The sequence below is a fragment of the Ursus arctos genome, unplaced genomic scaffold (assembly GCF_023065955.2).
Source record: "Ursus arctos isolate Adak ecotype North America unplaced genomic scaffold, UrsArc2.0 scaffold_5, whole genome shotgun sequence".
NCBI classification, from domain to species: Eukaryota; Metazoa; Chordata; class Mammalia; order Carnivora; family Ursidae; genus Ursus; species Ursus arctos.
Genome location: NW_026623067.1, coordinates 57,904,079 through 57,920,009, shown reverse-complemented (window position 1 = coordinate 57,920,009; position 15,931 = coordinate 57,904,079). Strand labels below are relative to the sequence as shown.

General features: G+C 47.0%; 1 protein-coding gene across 2 annotated transcripts in view; it reads left to right on the top strand.

The window, feature by feature from the left end:
* FOXD1 (forkhead box D1) overlaps window positions 1-15,931 on the top strand; it is a 178,671-nt gene that overhangs the window by 138,792 nt on the left and 23,948 nt on the right. Inside the window, exons 3-4 of one of the 2 annotated variants that reach the window (XM_057307284.1) lie at window positions 5,147-5,248; window positions 11,327-12,642. The gene's annotated coding sequence lies outside the window, so the exon portion shown is untranslated. Of the gene's footprint in view, window positions 1-5,146; window positions 5,249-11,326; window positions 12,643-15,931 lie in introns of those variants that run through there. The other variant, XM_057307285.1, reaches the window with a different exon arrangement.

Genomic DNA, 15,931 nt, shown 5'->3' with positions numbered 1-15,931 from the left:
TTTAAAGTTTTTATTTATTTATGAAAGAGAGAGGTGGGGGAGGGGAAGAGAGAGATGGGGGGAGGGGCAGAGGGAGGAAAAGAGACAAGCAGACTTTGCCCTGAGCATGGAACCTGGAGCCCAGAGCCCTGAGCCCTGAGCCCTGAGCCCCAGCCCAACACAGGGGCTCATCCTCATGACCCTGAGATCATGATTTGAGCAGAAACCAAGAATTGGCCGCTTACCCAACTGAGCCACCCAGGTGCCCCCACCAGTCTACTTTTGATAGACATTTGGGTAGTTTCCCATCTGGGACCATTATGAATAGGACTGCAGTGAACATTGTTCTGCATGTTTTGTGGTGGATATATATACACATTCCTGTTGGGAATGCACACACAAGTGGTGTTGCTGAGTTGTAGGGTAAATGTATGTTTAACTTTAGTAGACGTTGCTGGATGTGTTATCATTTTTAATGGTGAGGCCACATGGGATTCCATTGTATTCATGCATCACATTTACTTATTTATGTAACCAGACTCATATTGGTGACCATTTACTCTGTTTACAAGTTTTTCTATTACAAACAATAAAGGGACTGAATCAGCGGGAGGCTGAGAAGTAAACTGCTCTCTCCCTGCTTAAATTAGGGCTCAGACCTACCGAAGTTTGTGTGGCTTAGACGATTTTTCACCTGTCATGACACTGTTCATGCAAGAAAGAATAATTAGTCTTTGTCATTCTCAGGGCAGTAATTTTCATGATTATAAAGAAGAAAACCAAGTCAGGAGTCCACCTGCAGAATTAGAAGCATCACTTCAGTCTCTAATTCTGTTCATCTGTGAAGACATGAGTGCAATGTCATCTCCCATTTGTACTCTTTACTCCAAGATGCAGACAGTGGCCCTCCCAGCTTGAATCTTCAATATTACCTGTGCCAAACCTGGGTAAGGTGATCATTGAGCTTCATGAAGCAAATTACTATCAATTATATGCAACTTAAAATTTTTCATTTTTTTATAATAGTTATTTCATTCGCATGGTTCAAGAATCAAAATAACATGGAAGAGTATGCATTGAAAAGTCTTGCTCCCGTCCTGTGCCTGGATGCCTTGTTCCCCACTTCACCTGCCTCAATATGTAACCACTTTTATTAACATATTCTGTATCTCTCCAGTGTGCATGCAAATCTAAGTATATTCTTCTTTATTTCATCCTTTTTATGCAAAAGGTAGCATATGATTTGCACTGCTCTGCACCTGCCCTTTTGATTTAACTCTATATTCTGGAGCCCCCTCCATATCAGAGCACAAGGGGCAACAAGGACTGACCGTTGTGTTAGGGAAGACATCAGGCAGCTGCTACCAGACAACTTAAAGGCATTTGAGCACACACTCACGATTCTAGTGTTTCCCTTCGTTCATGTTTTTCCAGTTTTCATATGCACACAATCTTACTGGAAGCAAAAGAAACTCTGCCAACCTTCCTCAAAGAAAGGAAAAAGGATCACTTTAGCTGTTTCTTCTTACTTTGATCTAGAAAAATACTTTCAGGGGAGCATTTTCTTACACTCGCTTGAGCTAATTATCCAAAGTTGGTCATAACAGAGAGTTTGTGCCTGCTTTTGGTTTCTTGAGTTACACTCCAGACTCACGTCTTCAAACTGTCCCACCTCCCTGAGCTCCAGACCGACATTTTCCACTGTGAGCTGGATGTTACCACATGACATTTCTACCTGAACACCTTGTCTGTGCCTGACACACATCCAGGCTCTGCGAATGTGGTGTGGTTGAGTAGCTGAGGACATTTCTGCTCTCCTGGAACTCGCACTATAGTTGAGGAGACATAGACCATAAACGAATAAGCAAACAAGAAAACTTCAAGTAATGCTGAGCGCCGTTATGACAACAAAACATGCAGAGGGGACAAGAGACTGTTTGGTCACTTCAGGTGTGACGTCAGGTCACGAGGGTCTTTCTGAAGAGGTGATGTCAAAACTAAGCCAGCCATGGGTGGATCAGGGAGAAGAATATTCCAGAAAGATTAGTCTTTCGTTTGAATAAGTGAGATGGAGGTGATGTGGTTTAGAAAAAAACAAAGTGGGTATGGCTGGAGCATAATGAGCTTGTAGGAAAGTAAAATTCATCGTCTTTCTTTCCAGCTTAACTTGACCCTTACATTTCTCTGACCCTCTTAGTGATGATACTAGTCTCCCAGAAGTCCTGTTAGGAACCCTTGCAGCCCCACACCCAGCTAATCACAAAGCCTCTACACCAGTCCTTTCCTATTTCCGCTGCCACCACCATATGCCAGCCTTTACTGCCTCATACTCCTGTAAGGTTACACTGAATTTTAAAAAGAAATAAACCATCAAAGCCATTGGAGGGAATGACTGACAGTAATTGGGCCCAAAAGTCTTGGTTTTGTTTTCACTGCTTTTACATGGTTATGACCTAGGCAAAAAACAAAACAAAACAAAGCAAAACAAGAAAACCTAAATAATCTCAAATAATCATTTTGGGACCTTGTGTGTTTTGTTTGGTGGCAGATTGTTTTAATGGAGGTTTGAAGGAGAAGAACAGACAGGGAGTGGGAAGCCCCCAGCCCTCCCAACGTGAAAAGGACACATTTGGCATCAAATTGGGAACCTAGGTTTGCATCCCCTTTCTCTTTCTAGATGGTTCTCTGCAAGTATTCTGCAGCAAGTGAATTTAAGTCAAACAAATTAGAGTGGTTTTTTACATTATTTTTCTCATGCTTTTAGCAATTCTTTACGCTCGGTGGTTACTTGGTGTAGGTTTGCTGATGAGGTTTCATTTGTTCATTCAGTAACTGTTTTACTGAGCACCTACTGTGTGTGAGCCAGGCACTGCTCCAAAGGTTGGAGATACGCCAGTACAGGAAACAGACAAAAGTTCCTGTTCTCAGCAGCTTCCTTTATAGTGGAGCTTACATTTCTTAGAACCGTTGGGAGTAGTTCTAGTCCACTCCCTTCAAAAGGGGATGATCCTAGGGAAGTATTTTCTTTACTTCAATTTTCTTATGTCAAAAAGTTTGATTAAGGCCTTGGGAGACCACTGACCTGACTCCAGACTCGGACCTTATCAGCCATGTGTCAGCTGAGCATTGAGCACTGGTTTTCTCATCTGAAAAATACACATAATAATGCCTCATTAAAGGTTATGTGAGTATTAGATAAATTGCACACATATAGTACTGTCTGGTATACACTGAGTGCTTAATAAATGGCCACGGTTGTTGTTGTTGTTATTATTATTATTATGTGCTCTATGGACATAATAAATATGTATGAAGCATGGTTTCTGTCCCACTGGGGTTCAATATCGACTCAGGAGGCCAGACTAAAATGCAAGAAATAATCACTAGCAGTACCCAAGAGGATATAATTAAGTGGTTCAGTAAATTGTAGGGTGTTAACTATAAATGCCATAGGAATTCAGAGGAGGAAAAGATGGATTTGGGCTGGTGGAGGGTTGGACTAGTGCCTGGCTTTGCAGGAGAGCTATAGGGAGGATTCACAGGGTTCCAAGGCCCCAGGTCCGAGGACAAAGCAGGAGAGACCAAGAAGTTGGCTAGGTGGGAAGGTAGAGTCTAGTCATAAGGGGTGTGGAAAGGCAGGCAATGGAATTTAGACTTGGTGTGTAAAGAGAGAATAGGGACCAGCCTTAGCAATCCCACTCCGGTCAATCTAGCTCAAGGGAGGAGAGGAGAATGAATACTCCTCTCCATCTGAGTCCTAACCCTGAGGAGGAAAGGCTGGTTGGGGGGGCGGGGGTGATGGGAGCCTCTCAATTAGGGCTGATGTGGAGAGATGTAAGACGCTCTTGACAACTCCCCACCACACCAGTCAGGGATTAAGTTGTGAAAAGCACTTCAAAATAAGAAGTTCATTGTTGTTGTTTTTCTAAGTTGGCTCCACGCTCAGCATGGAGCCCAGTGAGGGGCTTGAACTCACAACCCTGAGATCAAGACCTGAGCTGAAACCAAGAGTCAGACAGTTAACCGAATGAGCCAACCAGGCACCCCAGCAGTTTGGTTTCTAATGTTAATATCAGGGTATAATGTAACTTACAAGTTTTAGCCCAGGAGGATGGCATGTACTATTTGTTTTGCCAGTTAGGGACAGGATGTTGTAACAGTTTTTGGCAGGAGCATCAGGAGAACAAATACAGACGTCTGTGCATCTTTCCCACCTCTCCGCTACCTTTCTCAGGGAGCTGATGGTGCTGGTGGGGCTCAGGATGCTGACACTGCTTCTGTCTTTTAAGGCCAACTTCATGGTTTGGCCGGAGGATTCTTTGCTCTCTGCTTTCTACTCCCTCCTTTGTGTAGGAATAACAATCACAAACAGCATTCACGAGACATACAATCGGGCATGCCCAATAGTGAAAAGGATCCTTGATACTTAATCTTATTTAAGTCAAGGGACTCAAAGCATTTCATACACACTAACTCGGCAGCCTTCTTCTAAGCCTGGGAGGGGGTAGGTCACAAAATGAGGTTAGACAATCTGAGAAGGTTCGTTTTATCATAATGGCTGGGATCCTGAGTGGAAAAGCATCCATATATAATAATCCAATTAAAATATCAGGGTTGGGAAATCGTGTTCCTACTTTTCAGATTAAAAAATGAAAGCAGAGAGCAATTAGATAATCTGGATTTGCAACCAGATAATCAGAAAATCTGACTAAGGGAAAGGCCAGGCAGAAAAGCAGATCCCTGAAATCCTCAACACATCACACTACCTGGCTACAGTCTGAGCAGTCACAGGTGGGATGAGGAAATCAATCCAATCAAGTGGTGGAAAATACATACAACATACAATTTACCGTCCTAACCAGTTTTAGTTGCACAGTTTGGCACATTATGTACATTCACATTGTACAAGCAATCTCCAAAATTCTTTTGATCTGGCAAAATTGAAACCCTGTACCCAATTAAACCACAACTCCCTATTGCCCGCCCCCTGCAGCCCCTGGCAGCCAGAGAGTCCTGACCTCTCTCCACCCTTCCACGGATCCCTCGTCTGTCCTCCTGTGGCAGCCCTCCACAGGATGACTTAGCTGTTTCCTTGTCTGCCAACAGACAGGGGAACTTCTGGAGGGTGATACTTGACATAGTTTGATGCTCACCTTTGTCACTCCAGCTCCTCACTCAGAAGAGACCTGAACTGAGATCTCTCACATGACCCAACAGCACGTAGACAAGCACAGCAATCAAAGATGAAGCCCAAAGACCAGCTCAGGAGGTGAGCAGCAGGGTTGGGGGGTTAGGGGGGATTGCAAGAGTCAAAGAGGGCTTGGGAAGAGAGACCTGAGGTCCTCCTGAGGGGTGGGGACCCCATATTCATGGGTGGTCAGGGTAGGTTAGAGGAAAAGGGTCAGTGTAGACCTGCCTCAAGGTCATGACTCAGGTCCCATCTTTCCCTTGAAGTCCATCCTGCTGCTTCAACCCCACAGACCCCTGGTTTTCCTCCAGTGAGTTCTCCCTGCAGGTCCTCACAGATGACCTTGCGCTTCTGGAAGATGACTTTTGACTTGGATCATGTCTTCCAAGTAATAAGAGTCCACCCTCATAAGCATAGCCTATGTGTCCAACACTCTTTTAGCCTGGAGATATATTCAATTATTTAATCTTCACAGTGACCCTATATAAACTGTGCTGTTTTTATATCTTTTCTATGAAGAGGAATCGAGGCACAACACGATTAAGGAAGTTGCTCAAAGTCACACAGCGGAAGGGCCCAGATTCAAACCTAGGCACTTTGGCTTCAGAGTCTATACTCTTAACCATTGTAAGTGGAATGGAAGCTCCTTAGAGGCCACATTCCCATCTACTGGCCATCACCCATGGACCCCAGCACAGCTGTCAGGATCTTGCATCGCCCCTACACAACAGTGCCCAGTAGGACTGCTGCGTCAGAACTGCCGTCCATCTGGCTATGCTACAGTTTGGGTTAGGGGCCACTTGGGCTTCAAAAAAGCAGTAGGACCCCTTTGGGTTTTATGGCCCAGGCCACTTTTGGGTGCAGACTACCACTGTCTTCTCCTCAGCATCTTCCCCTTTTGGCCACACTAGGCCAATCATCCCCCTGCAGTGAGGGAAGAAGAGCAGCGGGCTCTTTCTCCCAAGGAGTGTTAGCACGTCTGCCTGCTCTCCAGGAAAGATGTGGTTGGGTCTGAGCATGCCCATGTCACCTGCAGTCTGGAGGTGGACCCCTCACTGAGGGTGATGGAGCAGGCAGGTTTCCCGGGGCTCCGGTGTCCTTGGGGGGGGGGTGTGTGGGGAACTGGGACATACTATTCCCACAGCCTTAGGCGGGGGCGGGGAAGCCAGAATTTAGCTTCACAAACAGATGGGGATTTACACAGTTAATGACTGCCCTTTCATTCACTTAGAGTTTCTTAGGAAGGAGGGTAAGGGAGAGAGAGGCAAACAAGAGATGGACCTCCTCGGGCAATATGATTTAAGCCTTGGGTAACAAACTTCTGCTCAGCTCCTTCTCCCAAGGTATAGTACAGCAGAGCGTTTTTCTTACGTGCTGGGCATTTGGGGTTTGATTTGTATCAAGCGCAGAGTTAATGCTGGGCGTGTTTTTTTTTTTTAATATTTTATTTATTTATTTGAGAGAGAGCGAGAGGGAGAGAACGAAGGCGGGAGGGGTAGAGGGAGCAGACTCCCCAGTGAGCAGAGAGCCAGGTGTGGGACTTGATCCCGGGACCCTGAGACCAGGACCCGAGCCGAAGGGGGATGCTTAACTGAGCCACCCAGGCGCCCGCTGGCAGTGTTTTGACTGACCTGTGGAAGTGGGTCCTGGCATTCTCTGTCATGAAGGCGAAGAACAGCCCTAAACACTACCTGGAGAACACCACGCTTCTCACTTAGCCACTTAAAGCTGGGGCTGGCCCATCACTCCTGCACGGCCCCCTCCCTCAGAATTGAGTCAGGGTGTGGGGCGCCTGGGTGGCTCAGTCATTAGGCATCTGCCTTTGGCTCAGGGCGTGATCCTGGCGTTCTGGGATCGAGCCCCGCATCGGGCTCCTCCACTGGGAGCCTGCTTCTTCCTCTCCCACTCCCCCTGCTTGTGTTCCCTCTCTCACTGGCTGTCTCTCTCTGTCAAGTAAATAAAATAAAATCTTTAAAAAAAAAAAAAAAAGAATTGAGTCAGGGTGATTTACGCCACGTTAGAAGTAGAGAGGCTGCTTTCAGTTATCACTCTGTGCACCTCTGGTGGGGTGGCCAGCTGGTGAAGCGCCCGTGTGGGCTGCTCAGGTTTTCCTAGGGATTTGCAAAGGCTCCCACTGGTCCAAATGTCATAGCTGGTCTGGAATTCGAAGTTGAAATTCCTTGATTCGGGTCAGCTCTCTTGTGCAAACCAAACCTGATGACAGTCTCCACAGAATGAGTAAGTGTGAACTCTGATTCTAAAATGACATGACAGATCTTCAAACAAAGAAATTAGAACTTGCATAGTTGCAGTGGTCACCTGTGAGGTCGGCGTTGACATTTTTCTTGCTCAGTATGGGTTTGGACTCTTTCTCTGCATCTCCAGAATATACAGTGCCTTCTTTTTGCATGCCTGGGAAGTAGCAAAGGCTTGTTTTTCTGAAGGTGGGTTTAAATGTTGGAAAATGTCAAAAATAATTCAGAGCCAAGTCTGGTGAATCAGGCCCGTAATCAAGGTGAGTGATACCATTTGATACTTGAAGCCAAAAAGCCTAATTATGAAGTCATGTATCTAATGTCCCTCCTGGACTAACCCTGCAGACCTCCAAAAAGAAGAAGAGGGCTGTTTTCGGCAGTCACGGCTTCCCAAGTTACTGATACCAACTTTGGAGGACCATTATTTACTTGGCTAAACAGGTTGTGAATTACTTTTTTTTTTCTAAATCAGTCTTCTTAGTTAAAATCATACACATTTATGTAAAAACTCTTCCTCTTAAATAACCATGTGATTTTTGTTGGCATATAAGCTTATTACCTAGCGCTGTTTTTCCTATATATATCATAAGCCATTAATTTATTTCAATAGCCCCTACCATAGCTCCTGAGTTTTTCTTGGCAGCCGTCCAGTTCCTGAATGTACTGCCGAGCAAGGAGCAAGTAGTTTATCATAACAAGGGGCTGGGATTATTGTTGAGAAAAGCAGAGGGAGGTCACATCTGCACGGCCCGCTCAGGCCAGCTGAGGTGCAGACGAGAGGCTGGAATTTGCTTTGGGCTTCTTTTCTGTCCAGCGCAGGCTTTCAGGGGTGGTCACCCTGTGGCTGTTCTGTTCACGGTGGTTTCCTGAGTCCTCACTTGGGCTTGCCGTGAGGCTGGGCACCTCAGGAGGTTTCACAAGAAGGGGAACGTGGCTGTCACCCTCAAGGGAAGGTGAAGAAAAGGCAAATGCTATGAAGGAGGTGCAGAAGACGCTGCAGGGTTAGCTGAAGGGAGAGATCTGACAGGGGAGACAGAAGAAGGGGTCCCGAACGAGGTGACTTCTGAGACACAACCCTCGGAGGGTTGCTGCAGGCGGGTGGGGGCGGAATCTGCGGCCCCCTGCCCTTCCTCTGAGAGCCCGGTTCCCAGCCAAGCCCCGACAGCTGGGCCAGGTCTGCGTATGGGATTACAGCATTAGGTGAGAAGTTAATCACAAACATGAATCAGCCTTGTTTTTTCCTTCTCCGCTCGGCTCCTGAGCTCTGCGGGGGAGTGGGCAGGGCCCCTGGCTGGATGTACAGGAAGTCATACTGGGGGGAAATGGGAAGCCGGCCGTTTCTCACCAGGGCCAAGCCGTTACCTGTGTCTTGAGATTCCGGAGGGATTGACAACACTCCATAGGGTGAGAATCCCCTCGGCATGGCTGGCAGGAAGGCCTGATTCATGGGCCAGCTGACTTACTCCGTTCCACCCAGGCTGTGCCCATGCCATGGAGCACTCTTACATTTCAGGGGACCCCCACCCCAGCTCTGCAGCTCCACCTGGAATGCACTACACCTAGGTCAAAACCCTTTTTAGCTAAGATTTCTGTTCTCTCTCTTTTCTCCCAGCGCTGGTGGGTCAGTTTATATAGAAAACCCACTTCTCGTCCAAACCGGCAGGACTGGATTAAGCCCAAAGTTTCTGCCAAAAGCCCCTCCCTCCCCAACCCACTTTAGGAATGTCCCACACCCTCAGCTGTCCTGACGATCCCTCACATTCTTACCGCTTCAGCTCTAGAGAGCCCTCTTACAGCTTGAGATTTGCAGGGTGGTTGTCACTTACAAAGATGGGTGACAGTGTCAGTGTCTTCTGCTCTGGAACCCCCTGGCCCTCTGTTTACAGATTTGATAAATGCGGCCTGTTGTCGTCTCCATGCTGACCCTACAGGGAAGCCATTTAGTGAATGCTATGCTTGGCTCAGGGTCATGCCATCACGAAATATTTTCCTTCCTTCTGAATTCCGTTTGCAAAACACTCCGTTGCCAGCAGGTCTTTACAAAGAAAAGGCCTCCATGTCATCAGAGGGAAGCTGTCCTCACCAGAATCTTGGTAAATCTCAGGAGGTAGCCGGGGCAGCAAAGTATTTCATTTCTTTGTTTCTTTCATTTTTTTTTTAAAGGCATTAGAGTGAATGCATACATGTAATTAATCAGAAAGCTTTAGCGACTTTGACTTCATAGGTCATTACGCAAGCCTACAAACGTTCAAGAAATTCTATTTAGCTCTGAGTTTGAGTGTCCCATCTATTTATGTAGCAAAAGGAGTCTGATTCTTTTTTTCTTCTGCCCCAAGCAAGTTTCATCTGGGAAACGGGGCGCTAGGGAGTGCTAGAACCAGCAGGGTTTCCTACTATCAAAACCTATAGCAAGTCAGTCTCACCACTGGCATCAAAACAAAAGTGGATTTTGGCAGCTTGATCCAGGAAGGAAAACGTGCCAAGAGGGTGGGATGGTCCAGAAGACAGTGAGATGGATCGATGGAATTGGAGATGTATTTGGACAGGACTGAGAAGGAATGGGAGGAGCACGCGGGAAAGGCATGAAAAGCATTCGAGGAGCTGCTCTCCCTTCCTAGTGAATTGAGCAGCCTCAGGAAAGGGTGAAGATAACGTGTGCGACCAGACACCGGTGTGTCCTTTCAACCTGGACAAACATACACCAGAGGTTATGCACACACCGTGCCCTCCGAGTCAAAGTCACTTGTTATCAACAAAGCCCACACTCACATCTGGGCAAAGGCAGAAAGATCACACATAGACACCCACACACACCCTCATCTGAGACATGAATAAACAAGCACGCTGTCCAAAGCTGTCACCTCCTAACAGACCTCAGGGGTCTTCCCTCAGGCTTCTCCCAGTGTCTTTCAAAGCGAATTGCTCTCTCAGATCTCTGTTTTGACTTTCAACACCATTGGACACCTTAGCAGACCAGCTTAGGCTGTTTTTCCAGGCTGTGGGGTTGGCATCCTTTGGTGGGAGAAGGGGCTTGGTGGCCAGGAGAGCTGGTGCAGTGGCTGCAGAGATGGGGTGGGGGTGGGGGGTTTGGGGGATTAGCACCAACGCTTATGAAAATCTCTGTGCTTCATGAGCATAAGGCCAGCCTCAGGAACCCATTCAGGAAGGTCCCCCTGGAAGCTGGCCACCTCGTGCTGTAGCTGCCTCGGTCTTGGCGCTGGGCAAGCTGGCTGTGGAGCACTGGGCGATGATGTTGAATGGGGACGTGGACAGTTACGAGTGTTTCCAGCTTTCAGATGAGACTTGAGAGGAGGCCCCTGGGAAATTGAGGTCATGCTAGATTCTTCAAAAGCCCTGTGGCTTGGCCGATTTCTAGCCCAAATTCTTATTCCTGCCCACCTGAGAGCCCCCAGGAGGGCCCCCTGAATGAAGCCTGCCTCGGGTGCAGTGGTTTTGCATTGTTCTACAGCTGAGGAATTCCAGCCGAGTGCAACTGTCTTTCCAGGTAAACGAACGAGATTTTTGGGAAATGTATCAGAGTTCCCTCATACTGATTCAAGGGCAACAATTAGTCTTTTAATTTTGAAGACTGGTTTTTAAAAATAGTAATGGACACTTCTATTCAGAAAATAGAGGTAACTTTTATGAGTTTTTCAGCCAGTTTTCCAAATACCTCCCACTTATTCACTTGGTCTTTAGACATAAAGTACACATTTAAGTGCCCTCATTCACAGCAAACTAGATACACGGACACCCCTCCCCCCACTCCCCTGTTGAAGGGTTGGTGGTGTGTGGAGCCAACACAGCCTGAAGATTCATGTTCGAGAAGATGTTCAGGTGGAGTAAATGGTGTGCTGTACACAGCCTGCCAGCAGCTTTTATCCCCATTCATTCTGCCATCCAGGATCTGCTCAGAGTGGGAGAGGAGCACCATTCCTCACGTGGGGAATCTGAGGCCTGTCCAGAGAAGCCAAAGTGCTTATCCACCAAGGTAGCGGTCTGGTGCTGGTAACTGAAAGGAGACCTCAGCCCTGGAAGAATGTTGCAGAGTGAGTGTTCAGTACAAAAGTGATCCACTAATGGGCCTACAACCCCCAGAAGACCCAGCACTTTTTCAGATGCAGAAGATGCAACCCGAACGGCGCAGAGTTCCATCCTCATCCAGAATGTATAACCCAATCAATCCATTCCATATGTTTCTGCAATTGGCAGAGACTTCTCGTGTATTTCGATGCTGATGGGAAAGGGCTAGTTTCAGAAAAAGAGAGCTCAAAGATACCGGAAAGAGGATGACCAATGGAGAAAGATTCCTGAAGAGGCAGGAAGCTAGACTCAAGAACAAGCACAAGGACTGGTCATAAACAGGGGGAAGGCAGCTTCTTTGTCCCATGAAGGGAGACGGAAAGCAAAGGCCAGCTGCCAGTGGGTTTATAGATTCATAAGGAGTAAAGGATTTGGACGCTGTACACCATCCCATCCACTTCTGTGTGCAGGCAAGAGTTCTCCTAGATCCCCTGAGTATTTTTGCAAGTGCAGAACTGGGACTTCATAAGGGGGAAAGAACAATGGTGAGAGCAAGGTTATATGAAAGGAGCAAGGTTGTGTGACAAATTCTTTACGTTTGTATGTTGAGTTTGCTTGTTTGTTCTTTTAACTTTCTGAACTTTGACTTTGGAGTGCTTAGAGTTAATTAGAGAAGCTGGAAACCATTCTGGGTATGTCATCTCATAGATTGCCCAGGGAAGACTGGTTCGGCAGGTTCTGGGGACAGAGCCCCCAGTCCAGGAAAGTCTTTAGAGGCTATGAGAAGCAGTCAGCCTGGGCCTGCCTGTCGTGCTCAGTCAGGAAAGATGCCAGGGGGAGCTGCTGCCTAACCCATACTGTGTTCTACCTGGAAACAGCCCTTAAATGTGAGTATGCAAATGATGCCCTTCCTCTATCAGTTTAAAAATGAAATTGTGTATACCCAGTTTGTTTCAAATGAGAGCTCCTTGGACTTGGGGTTTATTTTTACAGTGTTTCTCACAGACCTGGCCCAGAGCAGTCACATAATAAAAACTCACCAAATGAATGAATGAATGACTGCCCAAAGCAGTTAAGTTCTTGTGGAGTAAAAATGGGGAAATAGTTTGGAAATGACTGAAAGTCCGTTGATTCAAACTTTAGAGATTAAAGGGTTAATTTCACATTTGAATTAAGGACTCTAAACCCTTAACTCCATTACCCATGCCCTGTTAACATCTTGCTTATATGCCTTTCAGACAGTTTTTTCTATGCATATATGCTTTTCTTCCTCCCATTTTACAGGAATGGAATCAAGCAGCACATCTTATCCTGTGAGCTGCTGTTTTTCTCTTAGCAGTACATGGTAGACATCCTTTTCCAATGTCAGTAGTTGTTTCAGTTTTCAATACTAGGTAGCGATAGTGGATGCCGTGGTTAGGCGTCAGACCACTACCCAAGTGGAGTATGAGATGCTAAGAGAAAGGAAACTCTGGGAGACGTGCATTTAAGGGACAGGCAGAAGGAGTAGGACCTACGAGGCACTGGAGAGTGGGCCAACAAAAAGAGAAAAAAGCATGGAGAAATATATCACAGAAGTAAAGAAGTAGAAAATTTCAAGGAAGAGGAAGTAGCCAGGGGCCCAAATGTTGCTGAGAGATTTCAGAAGTCAAGGGCTGAGAGAGAGAATCGGATTCCGCAAAAACGAAGTTACTCACTTGATATTTTCCCACTGCCTCAATTCCCTCATGTTAGGAAATGAGGAAAGAGATTCTTGTTCTACCAGATGGACAAGAGCATTCCTTGTGATGGTGTGAAGCTTTGCTTTGAAAGAGTATTAGTTAGAATTGCATTTTGCCGCATTTAAGAGAAATCAAAATACAAAGTCTTAACCAAATGGATTTTATTTTGCTGGTTGAGAATAAGTTTTGAGGCAAGCAGTCAAGAGCTGTTACAAATGTTCAAGGGAGATATCAAGGACCCGCAGACCTTTGGCTGCTTCTCCACCATTCTTCGTGTGAGGGCTTCATCCTCATGGTTGCAAGGTGGCTGCTCTGCCTCCAGCCATCATTCTGACCAAGAAAAATGACACAGAAAAAGACATGCAAACTTCCCATATTATCTGAGTCTGTCAGTGTTAATCAGAAGCCCTATCCTGTCAGCTTTGCTTACAGGTCATTAGCTAAAACTGGGTCACATGGCTGCTCTAGTGTGTAGAGGAAGCTGGGAATATGATTATTTTCACCTGAGCGCATTGCCAGCCATTTCTTCTGGCAAGGAAGGAGAGAACGGGTACTGGGGAAGCAACAGCAATATCTTCTGTGGGGTGATTATGTGAGAAAGGTTAGGCTTGAACATAACAGCAGGCAGCCTTCTTAGATTTATTACTTTTCTTTGTGAGAGACAAAAATATTAAAGCAATCCATTTGATTCTAATTCTAACGGGAAGTAAAGAATAAATCACCCTCAGCCCTGGGCTAGTTTTCCCTCATAAAGCGGGAGCAGTTAGAGGGATCCATGTCCCCTAAACCTCTGTGTTCCAGCCCTTTTGGTTTTACTGACAGGGCCCTCATATTTTTTAAAATTAAATTCCACCTTGCAAAAGTAGCTGGAAAAATCTAAGCACGGCAAGTTGCTAGGAGACCTGAGGGCCTTTATTGGGTGAGCTGTCTGGGGCCTGCAGGACTGAATTTTTCTCTCCCGATGACAGACATGCCCGAAACCTGTTTAATCTCCAACGCCGTGTGGAGGTGGGCAGAGTTTCAGCTCCCGGCCGAGGGAGATACCCCGTCACAGGCTGCAGCAAGCTCTGCAGAAGGGCTGCTGCCAGTTCTCTGAGGTAAAAAGAGACGCCAAACTGCTGAAGCAGAGAAAAGGCTTTCCGACCTTCCTTCCCTGCTTCCCTTCGTCCGCCCTCACCCATTTCGGGCTTTCTCCCCCCGGGGTGGCTGTTTTGAAACGAGCGAGCTGCTAAGAGAAGGGGTCAGTGAGGCGACGTGCAGATGCCAGGATGGCTCTGCTGTCTGCCGTCCCCGCCATTTTCCTGCGCCGTCTCCCCGCCCCCCACATCGCGGGGAAGATACCGCCGTCGGGGGACCCAGCGCCTGGCAGATGCGGTTCATCCACAGGAGCAAGTGCTTCCTGGGACCGGGCCCCGTGCAAGAATAGCCAGGCAGAGCTCCGCGAGCGCGCCAAGCCCGGGCTGCGAGGGCAGAACCGGATTATCTGGAGAGGACGTGTGCGCGGGCTCATGGTCGGGCACCGCAAGAGGCAGAGTCGCTTAGCGGGGCCTTCATTCCCCCGCAGCCCTCCCTGCCCTGCCCCTGCCCGGCACCCTCCAGCTGGAGACGAGAAATGGCTCTGGGGAAATTCCATTCTGCCATTCACTTAAGCAGGATCAACAGAGCTCCCGCTCTGGAAGATTCGGCCCAGGGCACAGCACTGGGAATCTACACGGGGTCTCCATGGGAAGCAGGGAAGAAAAGCCAGGAGTCAGGCGACGTGAGACGCAGCAGGCTCTGACACCAGGAAGCCGTCGGACCTGAGTAAGTGACTTCATCTTGGTCTCTCATCTGGGAAGTGATTTGTGTTTTGTAGCGTTCCCTGAGGGCTGCAAAGGTTTTTAGCGTTTCCAGACATTTGATTTAAATTACATTAAAGTTTTCTTCCAATTATGTATATAAAAAGGAGACACAGTCAAGTATGACATGTGCCAAATTTTAACCCACTAAAGACTGTCAATGTGTTAGTTATAATGCCATGTAAACACCTCTTTGCGGGTAAACCTTGGCACGAAGTTGTCTTGCCATCTGTCTCATGGAACAGTATCCCAAGGTTGCAAGGAAAGTTATCTTAAAACAACAAACCAACAAACAAACCAACAAAACCCAACTGTTACCATGTGTAACTACTTACCTGAACGAAGATTTTTTTTCTTCTTCTCAGTACTGTGCAACCAGCTCGTCTAGGCACAGACTGACACAGAGGCACACTTCACTACTCCCGTCCACCTAACTTCATTTGGAGGGGTCAAAATAGCCTCATTGTACTCATTGGGTAACCTATAATTTAACTTCTTTTTAATTTCAAAATGCATTCGTATGAATAAAATACTGCTCTTATTTTCTGTGTAGGTGTTCTAATATGGTTATTTTACTAAACAGTTTGAAAATCATTAGAGCAGAGACTGCAGAAGGGGCCTACTGCTTTCTGAGTTTTGGTGGCTGCGTGCCCAGTTATGGGTCAGGCAGTCACCAAGATAGGATCCTGCAGGACATGGGCAGCAGGGGGTAGAAGAGGTGGGGGCTGCTGGTTAACGAAACCTTGCACATATCAAGGGCTCAGTAACTATTTGCTCACTGGCAGAACGAAGCCTTGGAAGGGGATGTGGGTCAGTTCTAGATTGCTGGAGATTCAGGAGCTCACAAATGGGCATGGGCAAAGATGAGACCGTGACCTACACAGGCAGTGAGCACATCAGACTGGTTGCTGCAAAGTAGTTATGGGG